This window comes from Sebastes umbrosus, chromosome 23 (genome assembly GCF_015220745.1).
Source record: "Sebastes umbrosus isolate fSebUmb1 chromosome 23, fSebUmb1.pri, whole genome shotgun sequence".
Classification (NCBI taxonomy): Eukaryota; Metazoa; Chordata; class Actinopteri; order Perciformes; family Sebastidae; genus Sebastes; species Sebastes umbrosus.
In genome coordinates, this window is record NC_051291.1 from 5658674 (window position 1) to 5686002 (window position 27329).

A 27329-nucleotide genomic window follows, 5' to 3' on the forward strand; every position below is an offset into this window, starting at 1 on the left:
GAAACAAGCAGTTTCATGACATTTTATTTCCATTGTTTTATGGGGGACACAGATCTTAAAGCCTTTTGAGGCAAATTTGTGATTTTGAGCTGTATATATATTAATCGATTAACATATTTAAACGCGATTAAACGCAAATGAATCACACGTTTTTTATCTGTTCAAAATTAACCTTAAAGGGAGATTTGTGAAGTATTTAATACTCTTATCAACATGGGAGTGGACATATATGCTTGTTTTATGCAAATGTATGTATATATTTATTATTGGAAATCAATTAACAACAAAAAACAACGACAAATATTGTCCAGAAACCCTCACAGGTACTGCATTTAGCATGAAAAATATGCTCAAATCATAACATGGCAAACTGCAGCCCAAAACGCAACAACAGCTGTCAGTGTGTCAGTGTGCTGACTTGACTATGACTTGCCCCAAACTGCGTGTGATTAACATAAAGTGGGCATGTCTGTAAAGGGGAGACTCGTGGGTACCCATAGAACCCCTTTGAAAATGGCCATGACCGTTTTTCCCCGCCAAAATTTCGCGAAAGTTTGGAGCGTTATTTAGCCTCCTTCTCAACAAACTAGTATGACATGGTTGGTACCAATAGATTCCTTTGGTGCTCTAGTTTCATATGATGCCAGTATCTTCACTAGCTTTAAAACTGAGCCGGCTACAACGTCCGAAAAATCGATTACTTTAATATGTTAAAGAAATTAGTGGCGTTAAACAACTCAAACTTATAACAGTGCAAACTGAAGACTGGCTCATGGTCAGAGAGTGTACTGTATGATGGACCAATTGGAACAAAGTTTAAGAAAAGGGAAAGGGAGTGATGATGGATGAACCTTACTGATTCATCATCTGATGCCGCTTGAAGCAAATATAGAAGCAGAATACGCAAAGAAGAATTCAGTGACGTTATAAAAGTCTGATGAAACCGATACAGAAGAGACCAGCCCATCTCGCTCCCACAAACAAACTCACCCAAACACAGATGAACGGGGTGTCCCCTCCAACTCTCTGGCACAGCGCAGACAGGGACTTTCCCCGCCTGCAGCGCAGCACAGACACACACACACACACACACACACACATTCCCAGTGACACACAGAGAAAAAGGTCACCCCTGGTTGACACACACGCAGTGGGCAGATTCATGGCTGATCTGACAGGGCCGCGACAAACATTCATACATCCATACGCAGACACACAAACACACACGGGGCCACGGTCAGCGGAAACCAGTGCCAGCTAAATCTCCTCAGCAGAGCGGTGACGAGGCCGCAATCTGTGATCATGACACCGCCTTGACACACACTGTCTGGACTTCTTCACACACACAAACACACAAAGACACGAGCATAAAGAGTGAGCCGACAGTATCAGCTGAGCCTCTATTTCATGGTCGTTTGTCTTGGATCTATCGCTGCTTTTTCGTCATCGCAGCCGAGCACGCCGCGGGATAGTTTTCCACTGACACGCCACAACATAGAAACACAGAAATTCAACAGTCAAATTCATTTCCAAGCAAAGTTTTTAGATGAGCAGTCAAAGTTCTCAAGATAGAAACAAGTGACTGTGCAGAGGAGAAGTGGCGAGGACTATGTTCAGAAAGATTCAGTATGTTTGCATCCCAGCTTCCACACCGGTGGCGGCTGGTGACTCCAAAAATTGGGGAGCGTAGGAGGGAAACCAACACACGGCCTCGTGTTATTTTACTGTAGTTGGCTACTTGTCTCTACTTTCTTATGTTCAACGAAAAATTAAGCAGTAAAACAATGGCTTAAAAGGATTCCTAAAGGCTCTGACACACCAAACCAACGGTCGGCCGTCAGATAGTTTGGGGCCGTTGGTGAGCGTCCGTTGGCCGAGTACTAGAAGGGGAAGAAAACTCGAATTACCACCCCGCGGTCGTATGCCTCTGCCAACCAGTCAAGTTGCGGTTTACATCCATGTCTGTTAATGTCATCACTTCACCATTTTATCCTGATAGACATTTGTGTGAAATTGTCATAATTAGCATGTGAATTCTTGAGTTATTGCCAGGGCGGAGGCATATTAAGGGAAAGCTGAAAAAAAAGTAAATTTGGACTCTGTTGAAAAGGCCTAAATAAAATGTAATTTTTTAGTGATATGTTTAAAAGTAGATTGCAATTTGAACAATATAATTTCTTTTCTAATATGCAACTGTAAGTGAATCTATCAATGGCTTTACCACCAGTTTGTCACACTCACGTATAATACACCAAGGCAACAGTACTATCGTCATACTGTTTGTATTTACTATGATGGATTTATCTTTACCTGTATGATTACGGACCGTCAGTACAAAGAAAAAGGGAAAAAATATGTGTGAAAAAAATACCCTTCCAGAAAAAAGGTATGTACGTAAGGGTTTAGCTGTCTTTGAGTAGCTTATTGTTAATAAGAGTAACTGTAACACTGCAGTAACTCCGGCAGACTGATGGATGGAACCGTCTGTGTATGAAACACACACTGAAAGGAGAAATAGGAGATCAGTTGGAGCTCTTACCTGTAACTTGACGGAACAACCTGAAGAGAAAAATGTCCCGAAGTAATCAGTTCCTCTGTTCACTGGTCGCCCTCACACCTGGACACAAAGCAGAATAAAAAAACAGTTAATTATTAGTACTAAATGCAGATAATCAGATGTGCATTACTGTGGGGTTAGAAATATGGATGTCACGAGAACCGTAGCGGGCTCAATTTTAAAGCTAGAGTGGAGGGTTAGGGTCGGGATACTGGTGTCATATGAAACTAAAAAACCTAATGAATCCATTGGTACCAACCATGTCATACTAGCTTGTCGAGAAGGAGGCTAAATAACGCTCTAAACTTACATTACATTTTTGCGAGGAAAAACTGGCATGGCCATTTTCAAAGGGGTCCCTTGACCTCTGACCTTCCAGATATGTGAATGAAAATGGGTTCTCTGGGTACCCACGAGTCTCCCCTTTACAGACATGCCCACTTTATGATAATCACATGCAGTTTTGGGCAAGTCATAGTCAAGTCAGCACACTGACACACTGACAGCTGTTGTTGTCTGTTGGGCTGCAGTTTGAAATATATACATACATTTCCTTAAATATTTGGTCACTCCCATATTAATAAGAGTATTAAATACTTGACAAAACTCCCTTTAAGTACATTTTGAACAGATACAAAATGTGTGATTTGTGTGTGATTAATCGCGATTTAACTATGGACAATCATGCGATTAATCGAATTAAATATCTTAATTGACTGACAGACGTAAAATATATATTTATTTTTTGGAAGCCATTCTGATCTTTAGTCACTCTTAAGGATTTTGTCATCAAAGTTCAGTAGAGTTACTCACTAATCAATGGGCTTCCATTTTACAAATCTTCCGTTTGCCTGGATATCTGAGTGTGTGTTGGTCGGGTGTGTTGCGTGTCAAACGCCCTTGTGCAGGAAATTATGAGCTAAGAGTGAAAGAGGAGGGTGAAAGGAGATAAAAAGATAAAAAAGTGAAAAGGAGTGACAGAATTCAACAGCTGAGGGTCGATTAACTCATTCTAGTTCACTGATCCTCTCCTCCTTTTCCTCCTCCTCATCCCTTCATTCCTCCTCCTCTTCCTCTCCTTCACCCCCTCTTGCTCCCTACATTCTTCCTACCATCACCCCTCCTTCATATACCAGAATTCTTCCATCTATAAATATCAACAAGAGAGACTATAGAAGTACACACACACACACATTGAAAACACACACACCAGTTTAAACCAATGAGCACAGTGGCGTATTGTGCCAGCAGAGCCAATACACACTTCCACGGCCATTACTCCCCATGGAAACAGGCGAGCGCATTCGCACACACATGTGATGTTGACGTTGTACCCGCACAGTGGCTGCCTTAGACAATAAGCTATTTCAGGGCCAAATCGCTGACAAAAATCCATTTTTCCACCCCGCTAAAAAAGATCAGGGAATGAGGGAGGGAGAAAAAAGAGCAGGATGGAGAGAAAAGCTGAAATCAAATAAACAGTGGCGTACATCTCTCTTAAGCTGGATTTATCTCTGTATTTTGTCATCATTCTAATTTATTCCCCAACCTGCTTACAATTACTGCCTTTTCAAAACTCATATCGCCGGCTTGTTGTTGTTCTCGGAGAGATTGCGTGGTATCTAGCGAATGAATGAGCGGGGGACTTGCATAAGGTGGAAAAGCTCCTAGTGTACTTTTGTAGATTATCCACTTGATACCGATTCATTTTCTCTCTCACTTGTCACAGTTTTGTAAAGGAGGCGATGTAGGACAAACATGCAAACACACACACGCACGCACGCAGACACACACACACACAGCGCTGTAGAGTGTAGAGGAAGGGAGTGGGCTCATCATCTTTAGTTGTGATTACAACACTTGGCAAGCTCTCCCCTGCCTGTTTGCCTGCCTATTGCCTTACAAATGGATTAGTAAGCCCTGTTCCATTTGTGTGTGTAGCTTCTCTGAGATTTAGGCTGACTTACAAATAACACCAATCAGATTTGGGAGCAGCCGTTGTGTAGTCTTTTTTCCAGGGGAATATTGGGCGATGCGATTTGGGGACAGTTCTGCTGCTTGTATGCACTTAGTTTTGGAAAACCTTGGGACTGTGTGAGTCTGTGTGTTGGGAAGATTTTACACGTTTCATGATAAGGAAGTCTGAGTGCAACTTTTGGAGTCGGTCGGCGGTTAATCCATGGGAGGCCTGCTCGCTCATCCCTAGTTTACACGTAATACAGAAGAGGACAACACTGATCTGAGGAGAGAGAAATAGAGGTATTTAGACGGGGAAAGAACGGTATAAGATGATGAGTGTGTTATAGGGGGAAAAGATCTCTATAACTATGAAAGAACTGCAATAAACAATGCCACTGGCCCCATTTTTACTCATCATTTCAAGAAGGGTTGGGCGGTATGATGGTATATAACGTGTGACGGTAAAAATCTCTCCATTGGTAGAGATTTGGCAATACCGTTTCCACCGCGGTTGCTATTCTCATGTTGTTTCGTGATCTCGCAAATCAAGCTGCCTGGCAGCGATATTATGAATCCTACTATAGCGAAGGCATAGACTGCCTTACTCAGCCTCACTCTCACTCCTCATGCCTCATGCCTAAACCTAACCAATCCAACCAGTGAAGGCAGCGAGTACTAGCCAATCAGAGGCAGAGTAGGGCGGGTCATGACTTCACTGTAGCAGGATTTGTAATTTAGCTGCCTGATGAAGGTAACGTGATTTGGGCAGACATGGAGGAGGAGAGTGAAGTAGAGGAGGAGGCATCCCAACCAACCCAAGATGAGGAAGAACTCATGTCTCAGGTGAGGCAGTTGTTTTGTTTTGTATGGAAGTTCCAAATAAAAGAAGAAAATAATCAAACTGAATTTGCAGAACAATTACTGTTATATACCGTTAGATATAAAATTACATATAACGTCATAAATGATTTTGACCATATCCCCCACCCCTAATTTCAAGTCTCTTTTCTGGAATTAATCCAAATGAGATTTAAGACACTTTCATTTACATGTAGCCACATATATGCGTCTCCATTGGCCAGATCACAAATCTGACAGTAATCCATCTTGGTTTTCCCGGGCCACATGCAAATTACGGTCAGCCTTACGCCAGCTCAGAGGGTGGTCATCATGATGCGTTCAAATGTTATCTTGTAAAATTTAGTTTTGGGCTAGAAATTTAATTTGAATAAATCCAGTTGTTTGAAGGAGATGTTTTGACATCAAGGTGAAATAGATAATAGAGAGGGAATTAAGACATTTGTTTAACTTCCTAACAAAAAACAGTATGCAAACGGTGATAAAGGAGTGGATATTGTAAAACGTTGATGTTTTGTTTTTTACCGTGGTATCGAATTGGTATCGAGAATCATGGAATTTCACTGGTATTGGTATCAACTTCTAAATTTCTAGCATCGTAACATCCCTAATTGAGAGCATGATACGTCTATGAAAATTCTTAGCCCTTCATGTACCATATGAACCTGAGCAGGAATAAAACAATATTACAAAAACGTGCAAATATAATAACACACTGAAGAATCTCCCCTTAAAAATAATTAGATTTTTATCTTTGTGCTTGGCATCAAGGAGCTGATCCAGGTCAGTCCATCAGCGATGATGGACTTCTTAACCCAGGCATTAACTACTGTACATGTGAGAAAATCATTTCTTGTTTTGTGATTTTAGTGTGAAATCAGTGTAATGTGCTTTAAGTGCCTTGCTCCAGAGCATCATGACTGGCAACCATCTGGTCACAAACTCTCCTCTCTATCATTTATACATTCTAAAATAACATTATAACACTGAGAACACCAATTTGAGCGTAGAAGAACATGGAGTGTTTGGTATATGAGAAAAGTGAGTGTGTGTGCCTTTGTGTGTGTGTGTGTGTGTGTGTGTGTGTGTACACATGTGTTTCTCCCGACCCCGAGAGTACAGTTTGTGTGAATAAAGCTCTAAGCTGAGCTTCCATTAAGCCTCTTTCAACACAATGCCTTTCTCTCTCAGAAACTCTGTCTGATGGAAATCTGCTTTTGTTGCCACAGTTCAATGTCCCTGCTATCTCCTGATGGAAGGAGAGAGAAAGGAAGTCCTGAATGGGCCTCTATAGTTTTATGTTCCAGACAGTTCACACACACACACACACACACACTCTATTTTGCCAAATCACACACACTCCTTGCTCCTCCACAATGAAATCAATGCTCTCAGTTTTCCTCTCTGCGCGCAGCATCTCACAGTGCCAAAGGCTTCTTGTGATCAAACACCACATCGTGTTCTGCAACTTCTGATACTGATGCTAACACAGTGCAGCTTTTGTACTTCGGTGTGGCTGTTCATTCACATTGTATTCAGGCGCAATAAAGGATGCCTTTTTTTGATGGGTGTTTTGATTATTATCATTATTCTTTTTTGGATGGAAATTTCTTATTTTCTAACGGTTGCCATGCTTTTTTTTTTTTTCTTACTGAGAGTTTTCTGATCACATCTCTCTCATATTTGCTGCCAGGTAGAATACGCCTGCACCTTGCATTGGCATTGTCTTTTCAAAATAAAATCAAACTATAAAGTCATGTATTGTATAACTCAAATCAGCAATGTAAAAGTTGTAATATGTTTTATTTAAAGAGACATTTCAACTTTAGATTTTGACTGCATGTTATGTTATGTGGTTCTATAATCTCTGCGCTGTCTGTGTGGGCATGTTTGTGTGTGTTGGGGTTGAGTGGGTTACACAAGTGAACATATGTCAGGAAATATGTGTTGTGGTTTGGTTTGGATGGGAGCGCTGAGCTGCTGCTCCCAGGGCTACCGTGGGACCAGGAGTGTCCGGGGATAAAGCCTGATTGTTGGGGAAGATAAAGACCGCTAACAGAGTGGACGGAGAGGGGAGGGACCACAGGACCGTCCCGCCAAAGGCTGCTACACACACACACACACACACACACACACACACACACACACTCATGAAGGCACAAAGATGTGAACTAAAACACGCACATAAGCATTATCTACAGTGGTTCTGCGTTAGTTTTCTACAGTAGTTTCGCATTAAAAACAAACAAATACAGTGTGAAAAGGGTATGTTGGCAATATGTTGGTGGGGAGATCATAGGACTGTTGGCTGGAAACAAGACTGTTCCGACATAATGATTGTCTCTGAGACAGTCAGAGTCAGACAAAGACAGATACAGAGAGAGGACAGAACATATAGATTGAAAGATATAGACAGTCAATACCGTGGGGATCATTTGCAAAAACATTTGTTTTAATTAAAGGTGTGTTTCTAATGTCAGCCACATGGAAGGCAGTAACAGGGACTCAAAATGAAAATAAGTTATGACCTCCATTGCCGGCCAATTGAAAGCTTGCGACTGGGTGAAATGGATTATAGACAGGATACGATGGAGACGGATAGGGAGGGCTGGGTCTGTAATATTGCTATTGTGTCCGCCTGCAGGTGACCGGGGTCAAAGACACCACTGGAGTAAAGACTGCTGGCAAACAAGAACAGATTGATAAATTCTTATTAATATGCCAGCATATTCTGGTTATGGTACTTTGTAAAAAAATATTAATACGGTTACTTTCATTATTGTATAATTAAATGCAACTCAGTGAATGACAGATTTTAAAAGGGTCTGTTCACCCAAATCACAAAAAAACGTTTTTCAGTAGATTGCCCATTATGCTGTCAACAGTTATCCAGGGACTATTTCTTTGGTAGAAAGTGGTTACCAAAACTGTACACAGCGAGGTCAGTGGATTATCTTAAGTAGGGATCTCACTAGAACCGATTTTTCAGTACCAAGTCGATGCCAAGATTCTGAAACATGACGGTACTCGTTTTTCCACAGTACCGTAGGTACTGTCAAGGCTTGAGACTAATGCCGTCCCGTCGTCCCGGGGCCGATAGAAAATGTGTTTGGGTCGCAGTAAACTTAAACATAAAATCTGTGTTGCAATCGGCAGGACAAGAGCTAGTTAGCATTAGCTGCTCCATGCAAGACTAGCTAACAGCTAACGTTACCTAGCTCTCGTCCTGCCGATTTCAACACAGGAGGTGCCATAGATTTACATTATGATACACTCAGGCTATAGTCAGTAAAAATTTGTATTTGGCGATAACGTTATCACGATGTGTTCAAGTGTAATCTTGTAAAATTAAGTTTTTGGTGAGAAACTTGAATAAATACAGTTGTTTGAAGGAGATGTTTGCACAGCAATATAAAATAGATAATAGAGAGGGAATTATGACCTGTTTAACTTCCTAACAAAAACCAATATGCAATAAAGGAGTGTATGTAGAAGTACATGGGATTTATTGTTTTACTTTTGCTTTTTACCGTGGTATCGAATTGGTATCGAGAATCGTGGAATTTCACTGGTATTGGTATTGTTAATTTCTGGTATTGTGATTTATCCTAAGTAACCGCGACACTGCTTTTAGAGATGTTGTTGTTGAATTGTTGCAGTTTTACAATTCTTTGAGCACTAAAAATTAAGATCTGTTCACCTTCATAGTGTTGAGGTTTGGAGAAGAATCTCAGAGACAGATATCTCAAAACCTCAGCAAATAAAACCCAAACTATCTGCATAGCTAGATATTATCCATCCATCCATCCATCCATTAGCTATACCCACTTATCCTTGAGGGTCGCGAGGGGGGGCTGGAGCCAATCCCAGCTGACATTAGGTGAGAAGAGGCGGGGATACACCCTGGACAGGTCGCCAGTCAATCACAGGGCATACCTCGATATCACTAGAGGTAATTGAGCAAACATGTCTTTATATTATTAGGGTGCATTAACCCTTTAAAGGGTGTAAAGTTAAGATTAACTCCAGGACGGAAAGAGCTATATAATGTACGCACAGAGAGTGTGTGTGTGTGTGTGTGTGTGTGTGTGTGAGCAGCAGCAGTTGGAGCATCTGTGAGGGTCACAATGTTGAAGTCCAATCTTGTTTTAACAAATTAATAAGCTCAGCATTCCTCCATGCACACGCACACACACACACACACACACACACACACAAACACACAAACACACACACACACAGTTGCATCGCATCTTCACCACTTAATCACGGTACTCACATCCTGTCGCAGCACAACACACTCCACACTGACCACACACACCTACTCCAGCACACGTACACACACTGTTGATACACAGCTCATACATAAAAAGTATACAGCTGCAAGTAGGGACATAAGCACATATACACTCAACACACTTATTATAAGGTAAAGGTCAAAGGGTGAACATGTCATTGAGGAGCATCTCTTCAAGTATCTGTTGCTCATTGTCTAACACTGACCGTTATATAAACTCATAAATGTTGATTTTCTCTAATTGTCTCTTGAAGGCACAATTCACCATTCAAAAAGCATCTCCAGTAAAGGACTTGCATTGTGCTATACGCTATACTTTTCCCATCTTCAATTCAATCCATGTGGACAACAACATCGCTGAAGCAATTTCATTTCTTCCTTCATTCATTTTAAATGGATTATCCCATGAGCAAATTAATAGCCTAGTGCATTATATGAAAAGAAGGCATGGTCTAATACCACACAAACAATGCACCATTGGGTCAAAAGATGTCACCGTGAAGCACAACTTAGTGGAACAAATGTGCTTAGCAATTATGCGTCTGTGACATCGGGGTATTTGTGTTGTTTGTTGTATGGACAAGGACGCATCTCGGTACCTTGACCCCTTCTCAGAGCAGCCCAACAGCTATTCAAACTAAGGGTTCCTTTTGAAATACAACATCACTACTTTCTTTTACCAAGTCCAAATCAACACGGGTAATTAGAATTATATAAACAAGGAAGAATGAGGCCTTTTCTGTTCCGCCTTTGTGAGACAGAATGGGTAGATTGCATTTTCTGATGGATGTCAATAGGAACACCAGATACACGGTTGTGAGACCTTGTACAGACCTTGTACAGACCTTGAAACAAACACACAAACATGTTACGGAGGCAAACATCCTACTGCCATTATGTCCTTTTCTCTCGGGCTCTCAAACCAAAAAATCTACAGCAGTGTCTTGTCTTGCCTGCTCGGTCCTGTCTGGTGTAGCAGCCTGTTCAAATCTGGCCTCATGTGGGCAGTTTATACCAAATGACTGGTCCTTATTAAACCTATTACATCGCTTTCATGTTGTGTAGATAAGGAAAATCTGTCCTGGGATCAATAAGGCCTTGTTCAGACTGCCAGCCCAAATCCGTTTTTTGGCATATCCAGATTGTATCCAGATTGATTTTAGAAAAGTCTGGAAGCATAAAACCACATGAAATGCGATTTTTTTGTCAAATCGGATCCAAACCACAATTGGAGGTGGTTTGAAATGCGATTCCAATCGGAGCTCTACAGATGCGTCTCCGTCTGGACGCTCTGGCCGCTACAATGATTTTAAAGCGTCTTTTTGAGTATCGCAACATCTCCAACAAGTGTGGAGATAGATCTTGCTAGGCTGGACTACTCGCAATGCGACACACACATACAAACACATCTCTCAAAAATCTGTCAAGTGCAACTAAATATTTTTATTGGTCGCACCGGTGCGCCTGACATTTAGCAGGTGTGTCTCTGTGTTTATGAGTGAAACCGTGCTCTGTACTCCCTCCTGGAATGACAGCAACCCCCGGTGAGATTATCCTGACCCAACATCGATAAAACGGCCAACATTATGCATTGCATTTATTGCAAAGAGTGCAGCCAAAGCATGGCTGGGAACAGTGCTTTTGCTGTCGGAAGCATCAACGTTCCAAATTGATATAATAGACTGTATATAAGAAGTGGACGTAGTCCCCGTGACGTCACCTATAGGTTTGTGGACTTTGAAGCCTTGAATTTGTCATTTTGTCCGTCGCCGTCTTGTTTTTTTAATCTCAAGTTTACAATATTTACTGAGGTAATAAATCAAGTGAGAAGTAGGCTCATTTTCTCATAGACTTCTATACAATCAGACTTCTTTTTGCAACCAGAGGAGTCGCCCCCTGCTGGCTGTCAGAGAGAATGCAAGTTTAAGGCACTTCCACATTGGCTTCACTTCTCAGACCCTGAAGTTGCCCACTGATTGCAAAAAGAAACACGTCATGTGCCGTGACAGATGAATGGGCGTCAGAACAGCCCCCTCCACTCGGCGGTTCAGCGCCAGGCAGCAGCATTAATTTAATTACATGTTTATTATCGAGGTTGTAGTTTCCAGTGGTGTTGAACTCTACTGCATTATATTGAGAGGGGTAACGTTTTTTATTAAGGTTTTGTAATAAGCATTTGTTAATAGGTTATAAGGCCCTTATAAGTCCTGATAAGATGTTTATCAACATTTATATATGTGTTAATAAGACTATATAAGTGTAAATAAGAGCATTATAAACTTTCATTTATAAGCACTTAATAAGAAACTTATTAAGAGTTTATAGACTACTTAAGAATGTTAATAAAAGCCATATGAGTTTCTTATAATTGTTTGTAATAGCACTACATACTCATTTATTTAGTTTAACTAATTTTTGCTTTTTGTAAGATTAATACATACTTTATTAAGCATTTATTAACAGTTAACTATGCTTTTTTGCAGGTACCGTCTCTGAAGCGAGTACAATGCTTATTAAGGGTAATAAACCATTTATTATGCACTAATTAACAGTTCCTTTTAAGATTATTTTTGGGCATTTTTCTGCTTTTATTAGATACACCTAATTATGACATGCAGGCCGAAGCCTTAGTACATCAATACATTTAGTTTGTGTTTACACTTCTCACTGCCATTTTCTCTCCTTTATTAATCTATTAAAGAGCTCCAACATAAACAAGAAAAATGTGGAATTTTTTTATTTCTAAGATGTCATTTGGGGGACTTGAGCATCTTTCTGACATGGTTTATAATATGCAAATGCTTTGCTAATATTTTTATGTAAAAGTTACTCTGCCAATATACCTACTTTGGACACCACCACTCTCTGCATGGCTCTCAGCTGCCATATTACAAATAGTGACCCGATTATCAAATCCTTACATATACTGTAATATTTTTGCACTTTACTTGCAATCATTTGTCTTGTGAATGTTATGTTTTGTTTGTATGTATACTGCTTTTACTTCACAGCATGATGCAGTAAACCAGCCCTAACCTGATGCATTATCCTGAATGTGATGTCATGTAGGATGGATGCCAAATAATGTGGGAGCATTGCATCTCTATCTGTAACGGTCATGTTTGAACGAGTAAACACGGACAGCCAAAAAGCTATTCAACTACTTTAACAGCAGGACAAACCCAGTAATGTTTGATAATGGCAGAGATTGTAGCATTATAGGTGATACTGTAGGTAACATCCTGATGGACAGAGGTAATGAAAGATTAGGAGAAAAGGCCAAAGTGAAATGCTCAGGCTTGTTTTCCTCTATTCTCTCTCTCTCTCTCTCTCTCTCTCTCTGACAGTTGCTGTACCATTAACACCGCCTCCACAATTAGTGTCTTCTCACCGGCTACACACTCACGCACACACACAGACGCACAAACACACACACACACACACACACACACACACACACACACACACGCGGTGACACCCCAGGGCCCTGCACAACCCAAACAGCATAATTAGACATCCCCTAAACAAAGCACACACTCTGTAATTACTCTGTAATGTTACATAGCACAGGGGACGCAACAAAAGCCATTTTCCCCTGGATCAACCGGTGGCACACACACACACACACACACACAAACACACACACACACTATACTCTTGTCCCACGTGTCTGTGACTGTGTACATTTCTATTGATTTCACCAGACAGAGAATTCCCACTGGCTGTTGTCTGGCTTGTGAGGATATGGTAAGTGTGTGTGTGTGTGCGTGTGTGTGTGTGTGTGTGTGTGTGTGTGTGTGTGTGTGTGTGTGTGTGTGTGTGTGTGTGTGTGTGTGTGTGTGTGTGTGTGTGTGTGTGTGTGCAGCAAGTACTGTATCTATCGGTATGTGTGTGTGTGGTTGCTTACATAAATGCATGTGTGTGTGTGTGTGTCCCTGCACTCGACAGCACATGAAAAGGCAGAGCAATTGAACGTCTTCATCTTGTGTTGCTCAGTCCAGAGAGGCAGCCATGCTAAGCACAGAAGGTGCGCTCACACACACACACGCACACACACACACACACACACACTCTCTCTGTCTCGTTGCTTCCTCGTCTCCAGGACGGGACATGACTAATTTCTCCAAACAGAGCGACAGCGTAAACACACTGCGCTGATACCGCTGTTGACAGGGCTCCCCTCAGCTCCAACAATCTCCCGTACCACCACCACCACCCCCCAAAACACACCCACTCTCCTCCTCATCCTCCTCCTCTTCCTCCTCCTCCTCCTCCTCACCCTCCATCCTCCCCTTTTTTCCGCCTCTGTGCCCCTAAGTCAGTGCAGATATTGCTCCAAGTCCAGCGGCAGTAAATTAAATCTCTGTGCCAAGCCAAGTAGTGTGAAATCACATTAGATCTTAATCAGGGACTATTGTGTTTGCCTTGTTGGTTGTTTTTTTTCCTATTATTATGGGTGTTATCTTTTGTTGTGTGCAGTTTTATTTCACAATGTGTAAGCCATCACAGGGGGAAATATCTGTGAGTAACTTTAAGTTCTGACTTCTTGCTAAGTGTCCTTAAAGGGGACATATCCTGCTCATTTTCAGGTTCATATTTGTGTTTTGGGGTTTCTACCAGAACATGTTTATATGTCTTAGTCAGGGCTTTCAAAGTTAACGCAGTAATAACGTGTTAATGCTAAAGTGACTTGCGTCATATGAAACTAGAAAACCTAATGAATCCATTGGTACCAACCATGTCATACTAGTTTGTCGCGAAGGAGGTTAAATAACGCTCCAAACGTACGCTAAATTTTGGCGAGGAAAAACTGCCATGACCTTTCAAAGGGGTCCCTTGACCTCTGACCTCAAGATATGTGAATGAAAATGGGTTCTCTGGGTACCCACGAGTCTCCCCTTTACAGACATGCCCACTTTATGATAATCACATGCAGTTTGGGGGCAACTCATAGTCAAGTCAGCACACTGACACACTGACAGCTGTTGTTGCCTGTTGGGCTGCAGTTTACCATGTTATGATTTGAGCATATTTTTTATGCTAAATGCATCCTGTGAGGGTTTCTGGACAATATTTGCCATTGTTTTGTGTTATTAATTGATTTCCAATAATAAATATATACATATATTTGCAAAAAGCAGCATATTTGGCCACTCCCATGTTGATAAGAGTATTAAATACTTGACAAATCACCCTTTAATGTACATTTGGAACAGATAAAAAATGTGTGATTAATTTGGAGTTATTCACGATTAACTATGGACAATCATGCGATTAATCTAGATTAAATATTTTAATCAACTGACAGCCTTAGTTTTAATGTTCAAAAAACACATTTTTCCTCACACACTGTCTGAATATATATGTATTCACCCTCTGTCTGAAACTTTCAGTTTTACTGTGTTGTCCACTGTGTTTCCACAAAGAGAGCTCTGCATGATCAATAAAGTCACTTTTCATCACTGTTATTTCTCCTTTGAAGTTCAGGTGTGTGATGTCAAATTATGAGTGACTTGACTAGATAACAAGAGCCCGTGAAGGATGAGCGTGACACCATGAATGCTCTCCACGTTATGAGCTCCCTTTAATGAGCTGCACCACACTTTACAACAAATAAAAATGAACTCTCTCCCTCTAATGATGTCTGTTCAGCTTAAAGACCTTCCTCTTCTTCCTTATCTCACTCTGAGCCAATCAGCGCAACTTAACAAGTCTTCTTCATCACCAAGTTAACAATCATAGGCATTACTCAACTAGTCAAAGACATAGACGGAACGATAAGACATACTGTAGAACAGTGATTCCCAACCAGGGGTACTAGAGTTACTTCTGCAGTTGCCAGGGAGGTATGTGTAAAGATGTGGAGGACAAATTTGAAAAAAAAGAAAAGAAATTATGATTTGATTTAAAAAATATTGAGCTGTAATTCCTCAACACCACATGTTGCAATTGAGAGAGCATGAAAACTAGTTAGCAAGCCAGCTGAGAAGTCTAAATCGTGAGCTTAAAGGTGCTAAATGCGAGATTGGGAGCATTACTATTGCCTCCACTGAGGAGTCTCTAACGCAGCTGTAATACTCTGCTCGTGAAGCTTGTGAAGCTTGTTTCTCGCCTCAAATGTTTTCAGAAACATACTTCAGTGTACTGTTTAGCTGTAAAATGACCCGTTGTGACCCGGCAGCTATGTTGAAGACAGTCAATCCAAAACCAAGCACGCGGCCTTATCAACCAGGTCAACCTGCTGCCTCCACTTTCATCTTATAGTCCTGCAGCTCCTAACTGTCATCATATTTTCATTGTTGGTATGACAAAAGTCAATGTAATTTTTATTTTTTTGTAGCTTTTAGCTGAAATGACAGTTGACACTGACCTGAACTATTTCATAGCATCCCTTTAGGATATTTTAAAGGTGTTTTCAAAAATTGATGGTTGCCAACAAGAAAATGAGCATGCTCTTTTTCATTTCCTGAGATGTGTTCCTGAGATCTGTCTGGAGCTGTCAAAAGCTCGGTTCATGTCGTACAACCTGCTAAAAGTTCTACTGAACAAAATTATAAAAAATAAACTTCTATGCAACTGGAACATCGATTCTTCTCCATTTGTTTTTGATCATTTCCTCCATCTCTGACTGAAGGCCACGAGCATATACACGATGTTATATGATACATTAGCACATAATGGTTAGGTGACCTAAGACCTCCCTAACACGACCTTCAGAGAAGCATTGTCTGTGCACACAATCTGGACGGGCTGACAGGACATTGAGCTGTCAAGAGTATTCATGCGGAGGCTCTGGCAATAATGAACACGTCTGACCATCACACCGGAGCCTTGACTGCATTGTTGATGGTCACACTGAAGCCCGACTCTTTAAAAACACACATTCTGTTATGTTGACACCTGAATGTTCGAGCAGTTATACAATACAGATGCAAAATCAAGGCCTGGAGTAATGACGACATTCAACGGCACAAAGGAGAGAAGAATTCTTCAAACTCTTTTTTTTTATATAACAAGGATTTAGAAACAACTTTCACTGAAGTTATAGTCGATGTTAGACAATCAAGTAAGGTGTGAGTTATGGTGAGGTAAAGAAAATACAAGAAAACACGTGTTTACAATGAAAAGGTCACAAAAACATTTCAGGGGTTGGGAATTGAACTCGGGGTCAGTGGAGATGAAAGAAAAATCTATACGTCCGTCCACCGCCGTGACCCCATGAGCATCCGCTTTCCTCTGCTCGACTTCAATGTCACACTGCTGCATCTTTCTATTTGTGTTTCCCGCACGTAAATGCAACCCCGATGGAGGAGAAGCAGAGCACATAGTAACAAAGAAAAAGCTCCCACGGACAAACTAGTTAAACGTGTGATTTCTCCTCCATAAATGTATAGAGCTCATCTTGCCCGCTGACGTCCTGCTATATGTGGACACAGCGTGCGTCTTTATGTGCTTTTATGTGTTGTACTGTATATGTGTGTGACCTCGTGTGCCCGCCCGCATTAGCACATTTGTGTGAGTCAGTAGCTGCTGCGTGTCTTGTCAACACACTTTCCCCGACTGAACAGATAGTGCTGTTATCATTTATTGTATTACAGTTTTACAGCTCTGCATCAAAATGACCACAAGGTGCAAAAAGAAAGTTTAAAGTGTTTTTCTTAAAGGTACAGTGTGTAGGATTTGGTGTTATCTAGTAGTGTGGTTGCAGATTGCAACCAACTGAGTACCCCTCAGCTCACTCCTCCCTTTCGAAGACTGCGGTAACGTGAGCCGCCTAGAGACAGTGTTTGGTTTGTCCGTTCTGGGCTACTCAATCCCCCAGGAAGTGTGCTGGGCTTTGAAGCAAATTTTAGATAGTGGCCAAATGGTAGAATTACAACTTCGGGGTCGTTCAAGTGATGCCATTGGGCCCAAAAATACTTTTTCCCATAGACTCACATTGGGAAAGAGACAAAATGTTACACACTGTTCCTTTAAATATTTGGCCGAGCAAAGCTGGCTACTCTGAATATGGCAAATCTCATTTAACCTTCTTCTTATTTCAGGTTACTGTGCTAATATGAGCTATTGGGGCAACATGGTGAATTATGGGAAGTGTTACACTGCATCTCCTAAATAAATAATTTCATTGAAAGCTACAAATTTTGATGTGCAATCTTACAAATTTGGCAAATCGGAGTGAAAGAGAGAGCGAGAGTGACAGACTTGGTGTAAGGAGGGGAAAAGCCTCTTTTCCAGCCCTCTGCTCTGACATGGCTTACCTAACATGCTTTAGCTGATCACATTGCAGCAGAACAGTACATGAAAACATGAAAAGAAGAACTACGCACGTTCAAGAGCGGCGAGCCAGCCTTGATACACAAACACACACACACACACATCCGAACAAAAACACTGACAGAATAAAAACCTGTGCGTACTTATGTGCGAGTGAAGGCCTGTTGACAAAGTGTGCGTTTGTCTCAGTATGGAGGCCATGCATTACTTTTCATACAATGCAGATGTGGCAATCCTCTGCTCCTTTCCTAGCTGCCTTCCTCTTCCTCTCTCAACCTCTCCGTCTTCCTATTATCTCCTGTTTTGTCTCACTCTTCTTCCCCTTTTCTCTCAGAAACAAGGGACACTCCATCAATTTTCATAGTTCTCCCTCGTCCTGCCAATGCCATCGGAGCAGAGAACCGCAAACAGACAAAAGGACACTAAAAAAAAGTGAAATTATTGATTTGATGTCAGTGTCAATTAGAGGGAAGAGAGGAGAAGAGCAGCACAGAGAGATCAAGGAGAGAGAGGAGAGAGACTGAAAGTGAACTGTTGGCATCACACAGGTAAAGCTAACGGAGGCGTGGAAAAATACAGATGTAGACCGCTGAAGAAATGTCTAAAAAAAGCTCAAAATATTTACTCTATATGAATGTTAATATGCTTGCAAAGACAGTATATAGGTGTATGTGTATGCACATTGGTGTGTGAAAGAGCTTGTCACTGCTAGTGGCGATGAACACATCACTTCTGTACCAATGCACACTGGGAATAGCAGCAACAGCATCATACAAACACAGAAATGCGAAAACATGCCAGAGTATGGCCATCAGCTATAAGGGGATTCACAGATTTTGTTTATAATCTTATTTTTGATTTGTAATTCCCCTTCCTGTTGTTTTTTATTTTTTATTTTGAAAGTCTTTATGGAGGATGGTATGCAAGGCGGAGGCCTAAAAAAGACATGGAAATCTCACTCTTTACAATTTGGGACCTGAAGTTGGTCCAGGTAGAGATAGAATTATCTTATGACATTATAATCCTGCTAGTCTTGCTTAAGGACACTTCAGCAGACCAAAGATGTTTGCCATTACGGGGACTTGCAAGCAAACCAGGGCGAGCTTTAGCCGAGCATGACATGCATGCATGCATAATAAAAGATCTGCTTGATGAAATTGTGAGTGACAGATGTTGTGGAAAGGAGACACTGTATTGATCTCCTCCACAACATCAGAGGTAGAGGAGGAGGAGAGAGGAAGGAAGAGGAGTATGGATGAATAACTAACCTGTGATAAAACATCAGAATCTAATGCTTTTACTCAACCTTAAATCGACTGGATCTCAAAAGGGTCAGTTCACCCAAATTACAAAAAAACATATTTTCACTTAACTCTAGTGGCATCTGGAGATTTTGAGATACAGTATCTGTCTCCCCACTACGATAAAGGTGAATGGATTTTTGTTTGTGGTGCTTACAGTATAGAAAATCCGAATCTAAAAAAAATAGACAGCAACATTTCATACCAGAAAGAAGGTCCTGTTAATGTGGATCACACAAAGAACAGAACAGAAAGTAGGTCAGATGAAAACTGAATGCGATTCCATTCACGTGTCAATTTACGCTTCAAAATAAACTTCCTTCTTCACAGGAAACAACTTGGTTAGGTTAACGTAACAAAACTATTTATTTAGGTTTAGGAAAATATCGTGGTTTGGGTTAAAATAACTCCGGAAGTGGCGTTAGTTAAGTACAGAAGTTTCGTGACAAACAAGTCAATGTTTGGGTTAAAATAACTCCGGAAGTAGCGTAACCAAAAAACGGATGTTACGCCACAAAAAGTCAAAGTTTGGGTTAAATTAACTCCAAAAGTGGCGTTACTTAAGTAACAAATAAGTCAGAGTTGACTTCTGGTTTCATACGGGGTACAAACAGCGGTCTCATTGGCGAAAGTCTGGTGTTTTTTGACCCACCCATCCACCCCGACCGCCTCCCTACATGGCTGCCAGCCTGACTGACCCTTTAACATTAACCTTTCCCCAAACTTTCACTGAATCCTTTTACTAAAGCTCACATCCAAAGTAAACCACTTCAAGTTGTGCAGACCAATTGAAAAACCCTGCAAGATAATGCCACATGTATGCATGTACAGTGTACGCATTCTATGTCTAGTAAGGATGGGTGGCATAACATGTCCGATGAGGAGCAGAGAGAGGGGGAGGTTCGATGGGGGAAGGGAGGGAGGGAGAATGGTCAGGATCTGTGTTTGCCATCTGACTCCAGACTAGATACAGCTAGTGGAATGGTAAGTGTGTGTATTTATGCATGTGTTTGCATTTGTGCACATGTGTAGGAGATGGAAGGGCAGGGTGAGGATACTGTTATTTTTCAGAGGACATGATGTCTCATTGAACATCACACACACACACACACGTAGAGTCAGACAAACGCACACACGCCGCGTGTCACTGCGCATTACTGTTGCTTTCTGTGGGCGCCGCGTCCAGACAATGACAAGCAGGCAGGAGCCACAGCATAATGAGAGAGAGCAGGGGCCTTCGCTTACACACACACACACACACACACACTTCCACGCGCACACACACACGAACACAGAGGGCAGTCGGCTTCACTCCGTCCCCTAGCCTCTCAATTACCCAGCAGGCTTTTAGTGCCACTCCGCTCCACTACAGCAAATTACCCAGGGCCCTGTCTCACTTAGAGACCTGTGACTGTGTGTGAGTGTGTGTGTGTGTGAGTGTGTTTTGGTGGGTGTGGGTGCTTGACAGAGGTAGAGCAAAAAGCGAGACTGTGTGTGTGTGTGTGTGTGTGTGTGTGTGTGTGTGTGTGTGTGTGTGTGTCGTGCGTGCTAAAGCGAGTGGCTCTGAAACAGTGGCTGGAGCCCAGCAGAGGCACGTGAAAAGCTAATAAAAGTGTTTGAATGCAACTGCCATTAGGCTAATACCTCTCCACAACTATGACACACACACAGACACACACACACACACACACACAGTATGAGAGAGGAGAGAAGAGGCGACAGGGTCAGCTGCGGTGCCCTCTCTTAGATCAAATGTAGCTCTCCGGCTGGCTGAGAGTGCTGGCTTTTATTGAATGAGATATTAAAGAGTTGTTAGCTCAAGAATACTGATACAAATGGCTACTGATGGCTATTTAATTGTATCGCAATTTGGTGCAACTTCAGAAAAATCGACACCCCCCCCCCTCCTTGCCATGATGCACACATTTTTGGACCGTCTGTGTTTGGGTAATTTCACAACCGTGTCAAAAGCCTGCTGGTTTAAGTGTAACACATATAATTTCCTACTGGACAGAAAATAATGCATAGAGCGTTGATTTTTAAGGTTCTCACTGGCCAGAAAAAACAACACATACCCTTCTAAATCATCATATTGCTGGACATCACACATTTACTGACAGCAATTACAAATTTGCAGTGAAGAAGAGGAGGAAGCAACGTCACATGAACGTCACACGATGAGAATATTTGCCAACTCAATAACTCATCACCCATCATTATGTGGCTAGCACGACACGGGAACTGGGCTTTGGTCTTGAGGAGTTGTACAGTAGCATTTATTCGCCAACAAATAAACTGCACACATGTTTAGAGCTATAACTTTACTGCTACTGCTAACTTCAGACTCACCGTCACACACACACTCTCCATCTCTCTCTCCACTGAACGCTCGCTAACATTAAGCACACGACCCAGAGTTATTCCTTAAAGGAGTTTGCTATTTGTATAACACATTTTAGTTTAAAAAATCGTATAAATACATAATCCCCGGATGCTTAGGCACGGAGAGGAGTCAATTTAGGCCCATCGGGGCCGCCAGCTTGCAATGTACTGGAAAAGTTAAGGGAACACCTAAGTTACTACAATTCATCCTTAAGGGGACATGAATGTATGTACTAAATTTCATGGCAATCCAATTTATAGTTGCTGAGACATTTCAGTCTGGACCAAAGTGGTGGACAGACCGACATTGCTAAAAATGTTATGTTTGAACTTGATGTGGGTGTTCCAAACTAGATCAGGAGAACAGGACGGCAGCTACTGGGGACTCTCTCCTAACAACACTGGCATTGCACCATTTTCACTGTCTGAGGTGTCTAATCTCGTCATAATACCTGGTAATGAATGCAGGCCTTCGGTAACTTGAACACACAGTACTTGCTTGCTCAACAGCAATCTCAAAAGCTACACGGTCTAATTTATTTCTGCCTTGAGGTTCAATTTGAATGGCCTAACACGTTATACTGTGTTATATTAGCATTGGTTCGCTTCAGTCACTGGCACGAGGCCAGTAGCCAAGTGTTGAACTACAGCACTCGGCCTTTTGTGAATTCATAAATTCATAAAACTAATTGTGCTAAGCGGAGAGTAGTATTATTTATTTCTCCTTTTCCACACTGCCACATATCAATATCTTACTTTCACTCTCTAAACAGTTGCTGCTGGTGTTGTAGGTGTCACTTTTACTTTCAAGAAGTTGGTCTAAACAGTTGTTACCATTGTTTGGCCTCTTATATTAGCTGCTGAGAGACATAAAATAAATAACACACAAAGTCTCTGACACACGCACCACAATTTCACTTAAATTGACAACACGACATGAAATCAAATAACATTGCCAAGGAGACGATTTGTGCCAGAATAAGATAAAGATAAGTTCAATTGGTTAGAGTGAGTCAGACAGAGGAGGCAGTGTGTGTTTGTGTCTGTGAGCCGTTGCGAGTACACACACATTTTTCTTTTTTTTTCGCCTTGTTAGCTGTGTTTGTGTCCAAGTTCATGTGCACTCGAAAATGTTTGTGTGTTAGCATGTACATGTATGTGTGCCTGTGCTCTGTGCTGTACATGCCTTTACTGGGTGTGTGTGTGTGTGTGTGTATTAAGAGATGTATTAATTAAGCAGCAGTTCGGCCCTGGTGCTGGGGTGAGAGACGCAGAGGGAGGCCAACAGAGAGACAGACCAGGAGAGAGAGAGAAAGAGAGGATCAAAGCAGGGGTCTGTGGCCAGGGGGCCCCCTCTGTGCTTAGATGAAATGCGGCGGCTGCAAGCTTTAAAGACTTCCTGCCATTAGCCTGGACCTTGTCCCCTCGCAGGCCTGGACCTCCTCCTGCTACTCCCCCCCAAAACAATGACAGAGAAAGAGAGAAAGAGCGAGAGTGAGAGAGAGAGAGAGAGAGAGATAGGGAGACAAAGTACAATGACCATAATGACAGTTATATAAGTGAAAAAGACCCACAGACAAAGCACACTGCTATTACCACAAACACAGCACAGCTTATAAATAGATAATTGATTGAGAGCCCACACTAGGATACATTTCAACAGCATCTTTTTCTCTGCATTTTGGCCCTCGGCCCACACGATGCCAACATTTTTCACACCTGAAAATATAGCTTTCTGAATTCTGAAACACGGACATGGAAAATTGAGCTTTTGGAAAACGTTGCGGATGATGGACGACATAAGCCTCGTAGAGCTAAAAAGATAAGTCGATTAGCTGATTTGTCGATCAACAGAAGAATAATCCGCAACAACATTTTTATCATCAATGAATTGTTGAAGTCATTTCTTAAAAGTGTACTGGTTCCAGCCTCTTAGGGCGCGTTCGGTTGAGCCGAACCCTAGAGCGTTTACCTCCTTTGTTTGGGTTGGTGTGAGCACCGGACCTCGAACTCTGGTGCGAAACCAAACAACCGCTCTCTGGTCTGCCTGGAAGGGGTGGCCTTGGATCACTGTTAAGTGAACTCTGGTGCGGTTAATTTCTGGTGTGAACACCATTCGAACCATGAAGTGTACCTTTTATGTGTCAGTTTTGCTTTTCCTGTTTTGGTGATTGGTGAACTAGTAGCCTATTTGCGTGTTTGCTATCACTAAATATGATGAATTTACTGTTTATCAGACCACAAATGAGACAATAATTTGCTAGCTAGCGCAGATATCACAAGAATGGGACGGACGTGAGGTCAAGTGACCTTGACCTAAATCCAATCGGTTCATCCTCGCATCTAGATGGATGTTTGTGCCAAATTTGAAGAAATTCCCTCAAGGCATTCCAGAGATATCATGTTCACGAGGATGGACCGGACGTAGGGACGGACAGAATGATGTAGACAACCCGAAAACATGATGCCTCTGGCCACAGCGGTCATCGTCACGGACGCATAAAAATAAGTGATTGAGAGTTCAAAAAGTTTGATCAAAAAGTAGAGTAGCTGGGATGTGTCTGTCCAACTCTTCACCATCAAACCAACAGGTTGTGATGCACAGTTTTGTTTGCTGACAAACGAGGACAAAAGAAGAATTAGATTTAGATTTATTCCATATTTTTTTTGTTGCTTTTGTTGCTGAAGATCTTTACGAAAATGTCCTGAAAACATCAATTTTCACGCATAAACTATGTTTTCAGATCTAGCCATCTTAGTGTGGACGTGGTCTGTAAAGGCATAAATAATGAAAGTATATTTTCACATACTTTATTCGAATTTGCATTCTCGCATAACCTGAACATTCATACTTGAGCGTGTGTGTGTAGTTTTTGTGGAAGTCTGGCCCCCTTAGAGCAAGCACCTCCACCTGGGCTGCATTAGGGAGAGGAAGTGTCTTTACTGTCCTTTTGCCAGGGCACACACACACACACACACACAAACACACACACAAATACATGAACACACACACACCTGACAGAGCCAGGGGCGCGATCTGACCATCTCTCTGGGCGGCGGCGAGCAGAGGAAGCTCACCAAGGGCTAACGAGGGAGGATCAAAGAGCGCATTACCATGCCTCCCCTCTTCCTCTCTCTCTCTCCGTCTCCATTCCTCTCTCCGCCGTTCACAAGCAATAAGAGGCCCGCCGGCCGCCTGTCCTTGTGCTTGTTAGGCGGTGACAATAGGACGTGCCCTGAGCCAAAGGAAATGAATTATTTACCCCGCTCCCTCTTGTACTCTTGAAGAAGGGAGAGAAAAAAAAAATCCCTTTTCTTGTATTACCATTGAACTCATAGTCCTTGTATTACTCGCACGCCTTGTTCTGCGGCCTTAGATGTTAAACGCTCGGAATAATTCTGTTCCCCGCTGTCGGCGGAGATATCCGTCCCCGGCTCGCCTGCGCACACACAGAACGGAAAAAGGACGCATTACTTGAAGAGATATGTACATGTATTTTGTATAGACAAGGATACTTCGATGCACACACGCTCAATCTTTACACAGCTTTTCAGGGTGAACACACGAAGGGCAAGAGAGGGCGCCGGGACACGGCGAGGGCGATGCAGTGGAGGTTGGAGGGTAGGTGTTGTGGGTTGTGTGTGTGTGTGTGTGTGTGGGAGGCTGCTCCTGACAAGCATACGTCTGCTAATTAATCTGATTATAAAGAGACAATTAAATTCACGACGAGACTTCATATCCCATGACCCCCGGCAGCGTGGCGAGACCGTCACAAGCTAACGCTGCCCTCGCCCAAGAGCTGACAAGAGTTGACATTGGCTGACACGAGTGCATCCGTACAATGTGTGTGTACTTTCTGCGCAGTACAATATGCCCTTGGTGAAGTGGCTTCCGTAATTATTTCACTTATATTCCCACACGTCCTCTCTTTCTCTCTCCACCTCTCTCCCTTCCCCAATCACACTTTTTTCCTCATCGTAATTCTTCATCACACCCCTCTTCTTCTTCTTCTTCTTCTTCTTCGCCTCTCCTTTCTCATCCGTCCGCCCCTCCTTATTTTCTGTCTCCGCTTATCTGTCTTCCTCCCCTGTCCTCCGTCCTGGCCCTTCCTCTGTTCTTAGGAGCCGTAATGACTGTCTTTGAAACAAGGGGGAGTAATGGTCACCTTGATAATGATGATGGTCGTGTTGCGATACGAGAGGGGAGGCGGAGCGTAGCCTGTCAGCGCCGGCTCACCTCGCTTGCTCTCTTGTCCCGACGTCAGAGCGGGAGCGGAAACTAGCGAGCAGTAATACTGGAGATTGTTCTTTTTTCTTTTCTTTCTTTCTCCGTTCTCCTCGTTAGATCAATACTCAGAGACCTGGGGCCGACACAATGTGCTGCGGGCTACGCTGGGGCCTGTGCGGGCCCCAGACAATCTATCTCTATGCACTTCTACTGGTGGGGAGGGGGGTAAGGACATGAAAGCGCCTTCATTAGCTGCGCCAAAAGACTCATATATTTCTCACAGGGCATAAAAGGCCATTGTAAAAACGCCCTCTGTTCCCTTTCAAACATAAAACGTGTCAGACGGGCACAAAAGGATTCCAGTCGTCACAGAGAGCGAGGATCATTACCGAACGAGTCGGCAGAGCGGGCCGTGCAAGGCGAGCACAGGCAGCGCCGGCAATGAGAGGAAATCATGATTACAGGAATACAGAGAGGGGGAATGGGGTAAGAGATTTGACGAGTAGCCTAAAAGAGGAGATGCAAAACAGAAGGAGGATGAATGGCCTTGAGGAGAGGATATACATCCACATGGCGGAACATTTCCAGGTAGTCCTTTATGCTTCAGGCAGCTCTGTGTCTTTCTCTCTCTGACTTCCTGTGTGTACAAACCTTGAGTTAGGGGAGCATCTGCTCTAAAAGCTCCTTTCTGGAGTCCTTGGACGGATAATGACTGCACCGCTGGTCTATTATCAAGCACACAGGCCTTGCATGCCGTTGTTCCAGCCTCTCCCAAACAGAGCTTTCACAATAGAGCCAGCTTTCTGGATTTCAATGGTCCCTTACCCCCCCATCCCCTCCTTTTCTCGGCACCCGACTGCAGGGAAACTGACCTCACGCATGACAGGCGAAGGAACTCAATTACTGGTAGAGTGCCATGGTCAAAGCGATCTCAGTTCCGCGATGCCCAAACTGGCATAGTTGAGGTAGCAAATCACGGCGCTTGTAGGGAGGGTTGTCCCTCGTGAAATATAACTGGAATTCGGTGGTTCCGCGGAGACAAAGGAGGAGAAATATTACGCTTTGGATATCAGTGCTGCTGAGACCCCTGACAAAAGAGGCTGATTGAGATTGACCTCTGCTATATGGCGTACAGCAGACAATGTTGTATCCGTTACGAAAGCTTCCTTTATGCGATGAATCCCGGACAGCAATGACCTTCCGATCTGCGCCATTATCCCCCCCCAGAATTCTTTTCAGCTTTTAACGTAAAAGAGTTCGCAGCCATGGCCAAAATCAACAATATTTTACGAGAGAAAAAAAATCCTGGAACATAGAAAATAAAATAGAAGAGGTGGAATGACAAGGCTAGAAAGAAGCAGATATGTGTCTGTATAAAAACTATTGCATTCTGATTTCCCTTAGCGTCGGATCCAAGTCGTTTTGTTCTTATTCTTTATTTTTTTTTGTAAAAACAAAAACTGCTTTTAT

The 27329-nt window shown here is 42.5% G+C and overlaps 1 protein-coding gene across 3 annotated transcripts in view; it reads right to left on the reverse strand.

Moving 5' to 3' along the window:
* Window positions 1-27329, reverse strand: part of sox5 (SRY-box transcription factor 5) — a 240974-nt gene that overhangs the window by 154726 nt on the left and 58919 nt on the right. For all 3 annotated transcript variants that reach the window (XM_037760090.1, XM_037760089.1, XM_037760091.1), the window contains exon 4: window positions 2540-2617. The gene's annotated coding sequence lies outside the window, so the exon portion shown is untranslated. The remainder of the gene's footprint in view (window positions 1-2539; window positions 2618-27329) is intronic.